This window comes from Bos indicus x Bos taurus, chromosome 4 (genome assembly GCF_003369695.1).
Source record: "Bos indicus x Bos taurus breed Angus x Brahman F1 hybrid chromosome 4, Bos_hybrid_MaternalHap_v2.0, whole genome shotgun sequence".
Taxonomy (NCBI): Eukaryota; Metazoa; Chordata; class Mammalia; order Artiodactyla; family Bovidae; genus Bos; species Bos indicus x Bos taurus.
In genome coordinates, this window is record NC_040079.1 from 42,866,890 (window position 1) to 42,880,949 (window position 14,060).

Sequence of the window (14,060 nt, forward strand, 5' to 3'; positions counted from 1 at the left end):
AATGGGGTTGAGCCCTGTGCCTCCCAGGGCTCTTAGCTAGTTAATGATCAATGGATCACTTGTCCCTCCCACCTTTGGTCCCACCCTCTCAGATGAGCCTCTCAGGGTCTCCCCTTTACCCACTTCCCAAAGTGACCAAGGCCGGAGGGCTGGGCCAGCCAGCGACCTGCCGAGAGTTTCCCACACAGCCTCGGCTGCAGGAGCTACCAGGCCCAGGAGAAGAGGGAGACTCAGGTGGGTCTGGACACTGGCCCTCCGAAACTCTACCACCCCTACCCGCCACCCCAGATCCCAAGCCTCAGACCCCTACTCTCCTCAGTGCCCTCTTGGGTCCAGGCCAGCTCTGGCTAGGGCACACCCTTGCACTGTCATCCTTAGCAACTGTTGTTAATTAATATTAACAATCCGATAACAGAGGGGGCAGTGGGGAGTGGAGTGACGCAGGGACAATAGTCTCCTCCTGCGGGTAGAGGGGACGGCCCAGCTCGCTGGCGTCTGACAGCGCACAGAGATCCCAGGGCTGAGAGCCACAGCCTTGCTCTTCAGCCCTGGCCCCCTCCCTTATGTCCCTTGCCTGGGTCTGTCCCCACCCACCGTGGAGGGGGCCGAGTGTTTCTGGGAGACCCAGGCGAGCAGCCCCACCCTCCATGGGCCCAGGTACTCTGCACTCACCCCTGCTCCCTCCAGATAGGCATCTCTGAAGGCTTCCTTGGGCTCACTATCACCAGAATGGGCCAGACCTTGGCCCCCATGCCAAGGCTGAGCTGATAAGGGCAGCCTATGGAGACTAATCTCCCCTGTGGCCACCTGCCAGAGGCAGTAGCAGGAAGGAACCTGCTATCTCCCTGGTCTTGTGTTTGTTTCATGGACGCTGGCCTGACTCAGAGGGAGCTACGGGGGAAGACAGAAGCCAAGAGGAAGGGAACCAGACGCCAAGGGGGGGATGCGGGGGCAGGAGCAGACAGATCCCTAAACCTGGAATCAGCCACAGTGGAGAGGAGAGTCAATGGCCCAGGGCCTGCCTGTGTGCAGTGACTTCCCTCCGGCATCTCCCTGGCCCTGCCCCCACACACCCTGACCGGCAGATGCTGAGGACTCCAGCCCACAGCTATGGGCTCTGTTCTCTTTCCTAGATGTCTTCCCTGAGAAGGAGATGCTGAGACAGGGATTCCAGTATGAATAGTTGATTTGGAAGGTGATCCCAGAGGGCAGTACCAGATAGCAAGGATGAGCCAGGACATGGAAAGAATTGACCAGGGTGCATTGAAGAGTGGGCTCTTGAGACTTCCCTGGTGGTCCAGTGGTTAAGACTCTGCACGTCCATTGCAGGGGGCATAGGTTCAATCCCTAGTCAGGGAACTAAGATCCCACACGCTATGCTTTACAGTCAAAAAAAAAAAAAAGAGTAGGCTCCCACGTGGGCATCTGTATGCCCACAGAGATCCGCTGGGAAATGGCGGGGAGACTGCCCCAGAGGGTGTGGGCTTGTCCATCATTTTCTTTGGTTGCTGGTTGAGGACACTCCCTGCAGATTCAGTCTCAGGCCCCCCCCTGCCATGTGTGGAGCCCCCAGGCACACCCCCTCGATCTAGTTCGTTCCCAGCGGGAGACCCATAGAGACGGAGCCCAGATGTACGGTATCTGCAGTCTTCTCTGAGACACACACAGGGTGAGAGCAGTACCAGCCAGTTCTGAGTTACAGAGGAAAACGCTCAGCCACAGACGCACCACCAGGCTCCCTGTGCATGTGGGGTCTCTGAGGTCACGCCCTGGGGCACAGACTTCAGTTGTGACCACAGTTCCTGTACACTCCTGTATCCCACTTTATCTCCTGACTTTTAACACAGACTCAACGCTTCCTTTACTCTCTGACTAGCACATGTGTCACTGGGTTGTGTCCCACAGTGATGGATCGTCTGCTTTCCTCGTGCCAAAGGTCAGGCTGCTTCCAATAAACAAGTTTTGGGTGACTATCTTCTTGCCTAACTCTGTTTCCTCTATTTCATGTTTACCTTCCTTAATCCGGGATTCTAGAGATGAGATTGGAGTGTTAAAGAGTACCAAGTTTACAACCCTAAGCACACAGAGTTCATCAGCTTTCTCCTTGGGCTAATCTAATCTAGGATATATTGAGTAATTATCCTGATAATTACTGATCGGTGCTGATTGGTTCTGGTTGGTGTCTGGTGATGGTAGACACCCATGAATTTCCCCAGGTCTGTGATTCTTCTCACTGACACCAGCAAAAATCAAAAATGCCAAATCACTAGCCTCATCGATCTGTTCAATCTGTTATCAAGATTTACACATTTAATAACTGTAGAAAGATGCCTCATTTTCAATTTTCCTTTATTACTAAGGGGATTGAATATGTTTGAGCAGTAGCAGAGAGAGAACTGGAACTGAACACCATCCCTAAGCTCAGGAGGTGGCAAGGACGGCCCTCCTGCGGTCAGGGATGCCTGGCTGACTCAGCTCCCCTCACTGACTGGCCGCTGTGCATCCCAGGAGCCTGCAGAGGGTCTACAGTCTGGGCTGAGAGGTCAAGGTATGACTGCAATGCTCTACTGGTCACTGGTCCAGGCCGTGGCACCTGGATAGGTACGTGTGCTATGCTCTGACTAGCAGGGATGTGAACAGCCTTTGGTAATTTCTGGCTCCTGGGGGGTAACCAGCCTGCAGGTTAAGATTTCAAGCCTGGTCATCTTGTAGAGCTTTCATCTTTGCCATCAGATCCTGATTCTATTTGGTGAAGGGCTGTGTTTATAGTCCAGGTGAAAGATGCTATTCCCTGCTCTCCCAGCCTCCTTTGCAACCAGCAGTGGTCCCGTGATCCTGTTCTGCCCAATGTGAAGACTTCTTTTAAAAAAAAATTAATTTTTGAGCAGTCTTATGTATACAGAAAAACCAAGCAAACACAGCTTTATAAATCTTTTAATTAAAAAAAATGTTTTTAACTAAGCAGAAGGTATCAGTTCCCAGATGCCCCTTTATCCCTTCAAAAGTTTCATCTATTATCAACATCCGGCATTAATGTATGGCACATTTGTTGCGATCAATGAGCTAATATTGACATATTATTATTCACTGAAGTCCATAGTTCACCTTCGAGTTCCCTCTTGGTATTGCACATTCTATGGGATTTGACAAATGTATAATGACATGTATCCACCACCATAATATTATACAGAATAGTGTCTTGGCCTAAAAATCCCCTTGGTATGCTCTACCTATTCATCCTTCCCTCTCCCCAAATCCAAACTGCTGAAAACCACAGCTCTTTGTGCATTTGTTTTTCCTACTGAAGTATAGTTGATTTGCAATGTTGTGACAATCTCTGCTGTATAGCAAAGTGACTCAGTTATGCACACACACATGCTATGCTAAGTCGCTTCAGTCGTGTCCGACTCTGTGCGACCCCATAGACGGCAGCCCACCAGGCTTCCCCGTCCCTGGGATTCTCCAGGCAAGAACACTGGAATGGGTTGCCATTTCCTTCTCCAATGCATGAAAGTGAAAAGTGAAAGTGAAGTCGCTCAGTCGTGTTCAACCCTCAGCGACCCCATGGACTACAGCCTTTCAGGCTCCTCCATCCATGGGATTTTCCAGGCAAGAGTACTGGAGTGGGGTGCCATTGCCTTCTTCGACACACACACACACACACACACACACACATATATATATATTCTCTTCCATTGTGGCTTATCACAGGAGGTTAGATATAGTTCCCTGCGCTATACATTAGAACCTTGTTCATCCATTCTAAATGTCATAGTTTACATCTGCTAACCCCGAACTCCCGGTGCATCCCTCTGCCTCTCCCCTTGGCAACCACAAGTCTATTCTCTGTCTGTGAATCTGTTTCTATTTTATACATGGGTTCACGTGTGCCATCATTTTAGATTCCACATTTAAGTGATATCATACGATATTTGTCTTTCTGACTTCACTTAGTATGATCATCTCTAGTTGCATCCATGTTGCTGCAAATGGCATGATTTCCTTCTTTTTCATGGCCGAGTAGTGTGTATACCTTTTTTATGGTTCATGAAATACACATAACAAAATTTACCATCTAACCATTTTTAAGTGTACAGTTCAGAGGTATTAAATACATTAAATATAAATAAGTGCTACCATCAACATCATTTATCCTCTTAACTCATTTCACCCTGTAAAACTGAACTTCGATATCATGAAACATTGGCACCCAATCTTCCCCTCCTCCCAGCCTCTGGCAACCATCATTCTTTCTGCCTTTATAAATCTGACTACTCTAACTACCTTATATGAGTAGAATCATACAGTGTTTGTCTTTTTGTTACTGGTCTATTTTCCTTAACACAATGTCCTCAAGATTCATCTATCTTATAACATATTGCAAAATTTCCTTCTTTATTAAGACTGAATAACGGTCCTTGTATGTATACACCCATATTTTGCTTACCCATCCGTCAAAGGACACTTGCTTCCGCTTTTGGGCTATTATGAATAATGCTACTGTGAACACGGATGTACAACATCTCTTCCAGACTCTGCTTCAGTTCTTTGGAGAATATACCTAGACATGGAATTATGGGACCATATGGCAGTTCTATTTTTTATTTTTTGAGGACCCACCATACCTTTTTCCACAGCAGCTATACCATTTTATGTTACCACCAACAGTGCACAAGTGTTCTAATTTGTCCATTTCTTTGCCAACGCCTGTGATTTTCTGGTTTTTTGATAGTACCCATCCTAAATGGGTGTGAGGTGGTATCCCGTTGTAGTTTTGATTTTCAATTCCTTTATGAGCATCTTTTCATATACTAATTAGTCATTCATATATTTTCTTTGGAGAAACATCTATTCAAGTCCTTCACCAATTTTTTAAATAGGTTGTTTTTTTGTTTTGTTTTTTGATGTTGAGTTTTAAGAGCTCTTTCTATATTCTGCATGTTAATCTTTTGTCAGATATATCATTTGCAAATGTTTTCTCCCATCCTGTGGGTTGTATTTTTACTATGTTGACAGTGACTTTTGATGCAAAAAGTTAATTTTCATGACGTCAATTTCGTTTACTCTTCCTTTTGCTAAGTGTGCTGCTAGTGTCACACCCAAGGAATCATTGCCAACTCCAGTGTTATAAAAACTTTGTCCTATATTTTATTCTAAGAGTTTTGTAGTTTTTCAGCTCTGAAGTTTAGGTCTTTGGTCTCTTGCGTATATGGTATTAGTGTGGGTCTGATGTCTTTCTTTTGTAAGGGGATATCTAATTTTCCCAGCATGTGTTGAAAAGACTGTCCATTCCCCCGAATGGACAATGGGGGAATGGACAGTTTTTCCATTGAATGGTCTTGGTCTTCTTATCAAAAAATCATTTGACCATACATGCAGGTGTTTATTTCTGAGCTTTCTTTTCTATTCTATTCTATTCTCTGGCTTTATGCCAATACTATGTTGCTTTGCTTACATAGTTTTGTGATAATTCTTTAAATCAGGAAGTGTAAGTGCTCTGTCTCTGTTCTTTGTCAAAATTGTTTTAGCTGTTGAGGTTCCAATATAAATTTTAGGGTGTGTTTTTCTCTTTCTGTGAAAGCTATCATTGGACTTTTGATACAAATTGCACTGGATCTGTACATTGCTCTGGATAGTATCGACACCTTAACAATATTGTCTTCCGACCCATGAACACTGGAAGTTTTTCAATTTATTTACATCATCTTCAATTTCTTTCAGTGATGTTTTGTTGTTTTCGGTGTATGAGTCTTTCACCTCCTTTTTACTAAAGAAGGTAATTCCTTGGTATTGCATTCTTTTTGATGCCATTATAGATGGAATTGTTTTTTGAATTGTGTGTACAGAATTGTGTCATGTACGGAGATTATGGGTTGACTTTGTATACTGCAACTTTACTGAATTCATTTATTAAGTTCTAACAAGTATTTTTGTGTAATCTTTAGGGTTTTCTACATATAAGATCATATTATCTGCAAACAGTGACCATTTTACTTCTTCCTTTCCAATCTGGATGCCTTTTATTTCTTTTTCTTGCCTAATTACTTTGACTAGAACTGCCAGAACTATGTTGAAAAGAAGTGATTAAAGTGAGTATCCTTGCCATGTTTCTGACCTTAGAGAAAAAGCTTTCAGTCTTTCATCACTGAGTACACTGTTGGCTGTGGGTTTTTCCATATATGACCTTTATTGTGATGAAGTATTCCTTCTAGTCCTCATTTACTGAGTGTTTTCTTTTTAAATCATGAAAACATATTGGATTTTGTGAAATTCTTTCCTGCATCAATTGAGATGATACAGTGGGTTTATTTCCCTTCATTTCGTTGATGTGGCATATTAAATTGATTGATTTTAGTATGTTGAAACATTTTTCCATTTAACAAGTAACTCTCACTTGGTCATGCTGTATAATTTTTTTTAACACGCTGCTGAATTCTGTTTGCTCATATTTTGTTGATGATTTTTGCCTCAGTTTTCATGAGGGATATTGTTCTGTAGTTTTATCTTCTACCTTTGTCTGGCTTTGGTGTCAGGGCAATGCTGTTCTCATAGAATGAGTTGGAAAATGTTCCTTCCTCTTTGATTTTTTGGAAGAATTTGAGGAGTATTAGTGTTCATTCTTAAAATGTCTGGTACAATTCACCAGTGAAGCTGTCAGGTCCAGAACTTTTCTTTATTAGGAGATATTTTATTATGCTTCAATCTGCTTACTAGTTTTAGGTCTATTCAGATGATCTGTTTCTTTATAATTTATTCTTGGTAAATTTTGTGTTTCTAGGAATTTGTTCATTTTATATTTCTCTAATTTGTTGGCATGCAATTGTTCACATCATGAGAAACGCTGGGCTGGAGGAAGCACAAGCTGGAATCAAGATTGCCGGGAGAAATATCAATAACCTCAGATATGCAGATGACACCACCCTTATGGCAGAAAGTGAAGAGGAACTCAAAAGCCTCTTGATGAAAGTGAAAGTGGAGAGTGAAAAAGTTGGCTTAAAGCTCAACATTCAGAAAACGAAGATCATGGCATCCGGTCCCATCACTTCATGGGAAATAGATGGGGAAACAGTGGAAACAGTGTCAGACTTTATTTTTCTGGGCTCCAAAATCACTACAGATGGTGACTGCAGCCATGAAATTAAAAGACGCTTACTCCTTGGAAGGAAAGTTATGACCAACCTAGATAGCATGTTCAAAAGCAGAGACATTACTTTGCCAACAAAGGTTCGTCTAGTCAAGGCTATGGTTTTTCCTGTGGTCGTGTATGGATGTGAGAGTTGGACTATAAAGAAGACTGAGCGCCGAAGAATTGATGCTTTTGAAGTGTAGTGTTGGAGAAGACTCCTGAGAGTCCCTTGGACTGCAGGGAGATCCAACCAGTCCATTCTGAAGGAGATCAGCCCTGGGATTTCTTTGGAAGGAATGATGCTAAAGCTGAAACTCCAGTACTTTGGCCACCTCATGTGAAGAGTTGACTCATTGGAAAAGACTCTGATGCTAGGGGGGATTGGGGGCAAGAGGAGAAGGGGACAACAGAGGGTGAGATGGCTGGATGGCATCACTGACTCGATGGACGTTGAGTCTCAGTGAACTCCAGGAGTTGGTAATGGACAGGGAGGCCTGGTGTGCTGCGATTCATGGGGTTGCAAAGAGTTGGACACGACTGAGCGACTGATCTGATCTGATCTGAATTGTTCACTGTACTCTCTTATACTTTATTTCTGTAGAATTTGTAGTAATGTCCCCACTTACATTTTAAAAATTTTATAATTGCAGTCTTCCCTCTTCCTTTTCTTGATTCTAACCAATGTTTGTCAATTTTGTTGATGCTTTTAAAGAACCAATTTCTAATTTCATTAATTTTCTATACAGTTTTTCTATTCTTCATTTCATTTATCTCTGCTCTAATCTTCATTATTTCCTCCCTCCTGCTAGCTTTGGGTTTAGTTTGTTCCTCTTTCTCTAATTCTTTATGTTGTAAAGTTAGACTATCAATTTGCAATCTTTCTTGTTTACAACTATAAATACCTTCTTAACACCACTTTCACTGCATCACATGGGTTTTAGTATATTGTGTTTTCATTTCATTCATCTCTAATTATTTTCTAATTTCTCTTGTGATTTGTTTTTTGAGTGATTGATTGTTTAAGAGTTTAAAAATTAAGTACAGTTTCCACAAGTTTACAAATTTTCCAGTTTTCCTTCTATTATTTATTTCTAAATTATTCAGTTTTGATCAGAGGATATATATCACATTATATCTATCTTTTCAAATGTTGAGACTTTGTGACCTAATTCCATTGTATTTGAAAAAAACTGTGAATTTTAAAGAGTGTGTATTGTGTTGTTGTTGGGCAGAGTGTGCTGTATTTGCCTGTTAGATCTAGTTGGTTTAACATGTTGTTCAAGTCCTCTATTTCCTTACTATTGAGAGTGAGACATTGAACTCTCCTACTATTATTGTAGAACTTTGTTTCTCACTTTAATTCTGTCAAGTTCTGCTTCATAGATTTTGATGGTCTGCCATCAGGTGCATAAATGTTTATATAAAATTATTTTTCTTATATTGAATCTTTTATTAATATACAAGGTTCTTCTTTGTCTCTTGTAAACTTTTTTATTTAAAGTCTATTTTGGGGAGTTCCCTGGTGAACCTGTAGTTAAAACTCTGTGCTCCCAATGCAGAGAGCCTGGGTTCGATCTCTGGTCAAGAAACTAGGTCCCACGTATCATAACTAAGAATTCAAATGGTGCAACTAAACATTTTACATGCTTCAACGAAGATCAAAGATCCCGCATCCTACAACTAAGATCCAGTGCAGCCAAATAATTAAATATTTTTAAACGTTTAGTTTCTTAAAAAATATATTCAAGAAGGCAATGGGGGGGGGGGGGCGAGTGAAGGTACAAAGAACTAAAGGAAATGAGGAAAAAATGTATTGACAAAATTATAATATCAACAAAGAGAAAATCTAAAAAGAAACCAAAAGGAAATTCTGAAGCTTGAAGTATAATAACTGAAATGAAAAATCCATTAGAAGGGTTCAACAGCAGATGTAAGTAAGCAGAAGAAATGATCAGTGGACTTGAATACAGAACAGAAATAAAAAAGCTTGAGACAAAACTGACAAGACTATGAGACTTTAGGACACTATCAAGCAAAGCAACATATATATTATGGGAGTCCAAGGAAGAGTAGAGAGAAAAGGGAAGAAAGAGTATTTGAAGAAATAATGGCCAAAAACTTCCCAGATTTTCTCAAAGATATAAATCATTGCTTCAAGTAGAATAAACATAAAGAGATCCATACCAGGGTACACTATATATAATCAACTGTCAAAGGCCAAAGGCAAAGAGATAACCTTGAAGGCAGCAAGAGAGAAGTGACGCATAATGTATAAATTTGCTTCAGTAAGATTATAAAGTGATTTCTCATCAGAAACTTTGGAAGCCAGAGGCAGTAGGTATTACTTGTTTAAAGTCCTGAAAGAAAGTAACATCAATAATACTATATATATCATAATTACCCTTCAATAATAAGGAAGAAATTAAGAAATTCCTAAATAAAAGCTGAAAGAGTTCATTACCACTAGATCTGCCCTACATGAAATACTAAAGGGAGTTCTTCAGGTTGAAATGAAAGGACACAGAACTCAAAGATACTTAAAGAAATATAGGTCTCTGGTAAAGTAAATATATGTGCAAATATAGAAGCCAGTATTATTGCAACTTTGGTTTGTAACTACATTTTTAAATTTGCTACATGATTTAAAAGACAAATTCATGGAAATTATAATTTGATTTGTATTGGTCAAACACTGTAAGAAGATGTTATTGGTGACATCAGTAATATAAAGTGAAGATGAACTTGTATAGGAATAGAGCTTTGTATTCTTTGACATTGTTATCATCAATTCAGATTAGATAGTTGTATTTTAGGATTTGAGAGCTGACTCATTTGAAAAGCCCCTGATGCTGGGAAAGATTGAGGGCAGGAGGAGAAGGGAACGACAGAGGATGAGATGGTTGGATGGCATCACCAACTCAATGGAAATAGGTTTGGGTGGACTCCGGGAGTTGGTGATGGACAGGGAGGCCTGGCGTGCTGCGATTCATGGGGTCGCAAAGAGTCGGACACGACTGAGTGACTGAACTGACTGACTGATTTTAGGATTTATATGTAATGTCCGTGCTATCTACCAAAAAACGCAGCTATACACTATAAACAAGAGAAAACAAGAACAGAATCAAAATGTGTCATTACAAAGAAATCAACTCGGAAAGAATTGAAAGCAGGAATAGTTGTACACCAATGTTCATTGCTGCACTATTCACAACAGCCCAAAGGTGGAAACAACCCAAGCACCCATCAACAGGTGAATGGATAAAATGTGGCATATACAGGCTTGGAATATTATTCAGCCACAAAAAAGGAATGAAATTCTGATACATGCTACTACATGGATGAAACTCAAAGATATTAAGCTAAATGAAATAAGCCAGACACAAAAGGACAAATACTGTATGATTCCACATATATGAGGACCCTAGAGTGGTCAAACTCCTAGAGACAAAAAAATAGAATGGTGGTTTCCAGGAGCTCCTACAGTGGGTTGGAAGTTATCATTTAATGGGTATAGAGTTTCAGTTTGGGGAGGTGAAAAAGTTTTGGAGGTGGATAGTAGTGAATCCACAACAATGTGAATTTACTTCATATACTTCACCTTTCAGCAATGTAGATCATACACTTAAAATGATTAAGATGATCAAGTTTATGTTATGTATCCTTTACCACAATTACAAAAAAAGAAAGATGGCAGGACAGGAAGATGGAAGAATCTGGATCCATAATGGTACTGCAGTGATGTTGCTCCAAGTCCACAGTCATCCAGTTATTCTGACCCTTGTTCATTCACATCCTTATCCTGGAGTTTCTCTTACTGCAGCTATATGCACTCCTGAGTAACATGCCTAGAAGCCCCTGCTCTCTCCCACCTGGTTCTCAGCATGCCCTCCCCTATTGTTGCTTGCAGGACTCCATGGACGTTTTGAGCCTGATAACTCTTCAATGCGGGAGCTGCCCTGGGCTCTGTAGGATGTAAGAGCATCCCTAGCTTCAACCCCCTAGATGCCAGGAGCATCCACCACTCCCACATGTGATGATTTAAACTGTCTCCACTCCTTGCCAGAGGCCCCGTTGGGGCAAATCACCCCAGTTGAGAACTACAGCCCTGTGCAGCCTTTGCTAAGCCAGCTAACCTGCTCACTGCTTTGCAAATGTGCTGTGGGTCCCTTTCCCCCAGCTCAGCTGTGATGCCACAAAACCCCCTCCAAGTCCTCCCCAAACCTGCCTGTCCTTCACAGCTCGCATGGAATTCTCCATCGCTGTGGGGACTTTGCCCACAATCCCCGGCCCATGCAGGCTGGCCATATGCTCCCGCCATCACACCACTTGGCTTCTCGGTTGCCTTATGTTTGTGTTTTGCTCTTGGAAGCTGAGTTCCTGGTTCCTGGAAGATATTGAACATATAAGGGTCCAATCTATGTATTTCAGTGAACGTATGAGACAATCTTTCCCTGCAACTCAGTCACGGTCTGGATGCACTGGTGTGGAAGCCAGAAAGCTCAAGGCTGTCTGGTCCTTTGTCCCCATCCCCTGCAGGGAAGCTATCGGCATCTTGGGAGCCTGTTTCCCCAGCCCACTGCTGAGGCAGGGAAGGCCTGCGGGTTCACACGAAGGATGGCCCAGGCCCACAGCCCAGTCTCCACCTTGAGTCACAGAGGTGACTCGAAGGGAGTGTCCAGCCCTTCGGGTAGGGCAGCAGAGTCCAGCCTGCTTGGCACATCCTCCCTTTCACTTTTAAATGGAAATAGTGCTCAAGAGCCTCAGTTGGAGAGGAGAGAGGGTTATGAAAATGAATGACCCCCAAGGGACCAGGGACACTCTCAAGGGAAAAGCTTTTATCAACACCCGTGAGTCCCAGTTCCTGAGCCCAGGAATCCACTGACAACTCAGCATGGTGCCTGCCTCCAAGAGCTCCCAGGCCAGGGCAGAGACAAGGGGTCAGAGAAAACCCTAATGAGGTCAAGGGCAGTATTAGAGACATACTGAGAAAAAAATGCCCAGCCCAGGCCGGAAGTCAGACAGTCTTCCTGGAGGAGGCCATGTCCAGGCCAGAAAGGTTTTACACTCCAGGGCTGTCAAATTTAGTAAATATGGAGGAAGACACCCAGGGAGATTTTTTTTTTAACTTTGACCAGGCCACACAGCATGTGGGATCTTAGTTCCCCGACCAGGGATAGAACCCAAGCCCCTGCATCCCTGCATCGGAAGCATGGAGTCTTAACAGCTGGACCCCCAGGGAAGTCCTGACCAGTGGGATTTAAATTTCAAAGAAGCAGCTAATAATGTTTTAGTATGTCATAAACATTGCATGGGATATACTTAGGTTAGAAAGTTATAGGCTTCATCACTGCACCTCACAGATCAAGGTCAGACTCAGAGAAGGGACAGGGCAGGGCTGAGCCTTAGGTTCCAAAGTAGAGCCCACTGATCTGAGCACCCTCCCACTCTGCCACTTAACTGGGCAGCCCTAAGCTGCCTACTTATTCTCTCTGAACCTCAGTTTTCCAATCTTTAAAATGGGATGGGTGTGTGGACATTAAAGCTTGCCTCTTAAGGGCTGGTCTGGGATCCCACAGCATCAGGCTCCCTCAGGAGGGAGGTTGTTAGAAATACAGAATCTCTGGCCCTGCCCCAAGCCAGCTGGATGAAACCTGCCTTCCGAGAAGAAGACTCTGTGATCCAGGTGTGCATTTAAGTTTGAGGGTGCTGTGAGCAGAGCCACCCCACGGGACCCAGGGGCCGACACAGAGCCAGGCACAGTGGTGCGGGGGAGGGCTCCCAGGCTGCCTGGCCTCCTTGGCACATGTCACACACACAGACACTCAGAGGGGGTACTTTCTACCTGCACTTACAGCTGAGACCCCAGAAGAGGCCAAGAAAGGTGAGATGCCTCCCTGGAGGTCAGGCTGGCCGAGCTCAGGTGCCACAAAGGCAGTTCTTAGGGTTGAAGGCCTTCGACATGCCCACGCTCTCTAGCTCAGCCATGCCATGTTAATCTCGCTGCTTCTCACTGGCCTTGTGAATGGACTCATGGACAGTCACTCAAGCTCTGAAGAGGTTCTGAGGTTCAATGAGGTTGACTCTGCCCAGCGAGGTGCCTGGCACACCATGGGAGGCTGGGCAGAGGCACCTGTTCCTGCCCAGAAGGATCACTTCCTTTTCCACAGAAAAACCACTGTGGCAAACAAACGAGAAGCAGCTCCCAGCCCCACTGGCAGCCAGGACACCCCAAGGCTTTTTTCTGGGGGAAAGAGGCATTTGGCAGGGGCACCTCCTGGCACAAATTCAACTTAATTGGCGTTGCCTCCAGGAGAAACTGCTCCTACAGACCAAAGTCCCGAGACCAACTAATTCCCCAAATGCTGAGTCACTGATCCTCAACAGATGGGGGAGAGAATTAGCTGAAATAGGAAATGCACTTGAATTGGTTTGTGCTCTGGGTCCAGAGGTTTCTAGGGACATTCTGTTGCCCCAGTGTTATCACCATGGCTACTCAGCTATCTGATCAGGGTGTTCCCCTGCTTCAAATCCACCAGCACCTTTTGAATGTTTAATATGTAGCTGTATCGTCCTTTAAAAATAATTCAGGAACTTTCCTAGTGGTCTAGTGGTTAAGACTCCACACTTTCAAAGCAAGCGATGTGGGTTTGATTCCTGGCCGGGAAACTAAGATCCCATGTGCTGCGTGGCACAGCCAAAACATAAAAAAAATTTTAAATAAAAGACATCAGTTTAGTTTTTCAGTTTTTCCCTGTTTCAGTGATGATCTCTGGTTTCCTTATTCCCAAACATGCCCAGGCACCCTCCCCCCTGGAGCACTTTCACCATCCCCAACCCCACTTCCAGTCTCACCTGACTCCTCTAATAGGGTGAGGCCCCAGGTAACCCTCCTGGCACCTGGGCGTCCCAGAAGGGAGATGATCTAGCCACAAGT

General features: G+C 43.5%; 1 long non-coding RNA gene across 2 annotated transcripts; it reads left to right on the top strand.

Moving 5' to 3' along the window:
* Positions 1-106: 106 nt before the first annotated feature.
* LOC113891337 lies at positions 107-6,819 on the top strand. 2 transcript variants are annotated; one of them, XR_003510727.1, is made up of 3 exons: positions 107-234; positions 1,848-2,601; positions 6,779-6,819. It is a non-coding gene; the product is annotated as an uncharacterized LOC113891337 (long non-coding RNA). The 2 variants fall into 2 exon arrangements; XR_003510726.1 differs by having other exon boundaries at positions 2,361-2,601.
* The last annotated feature ends 7,241 nt before the right edge of the window (positions 6,820-14,060 follow it).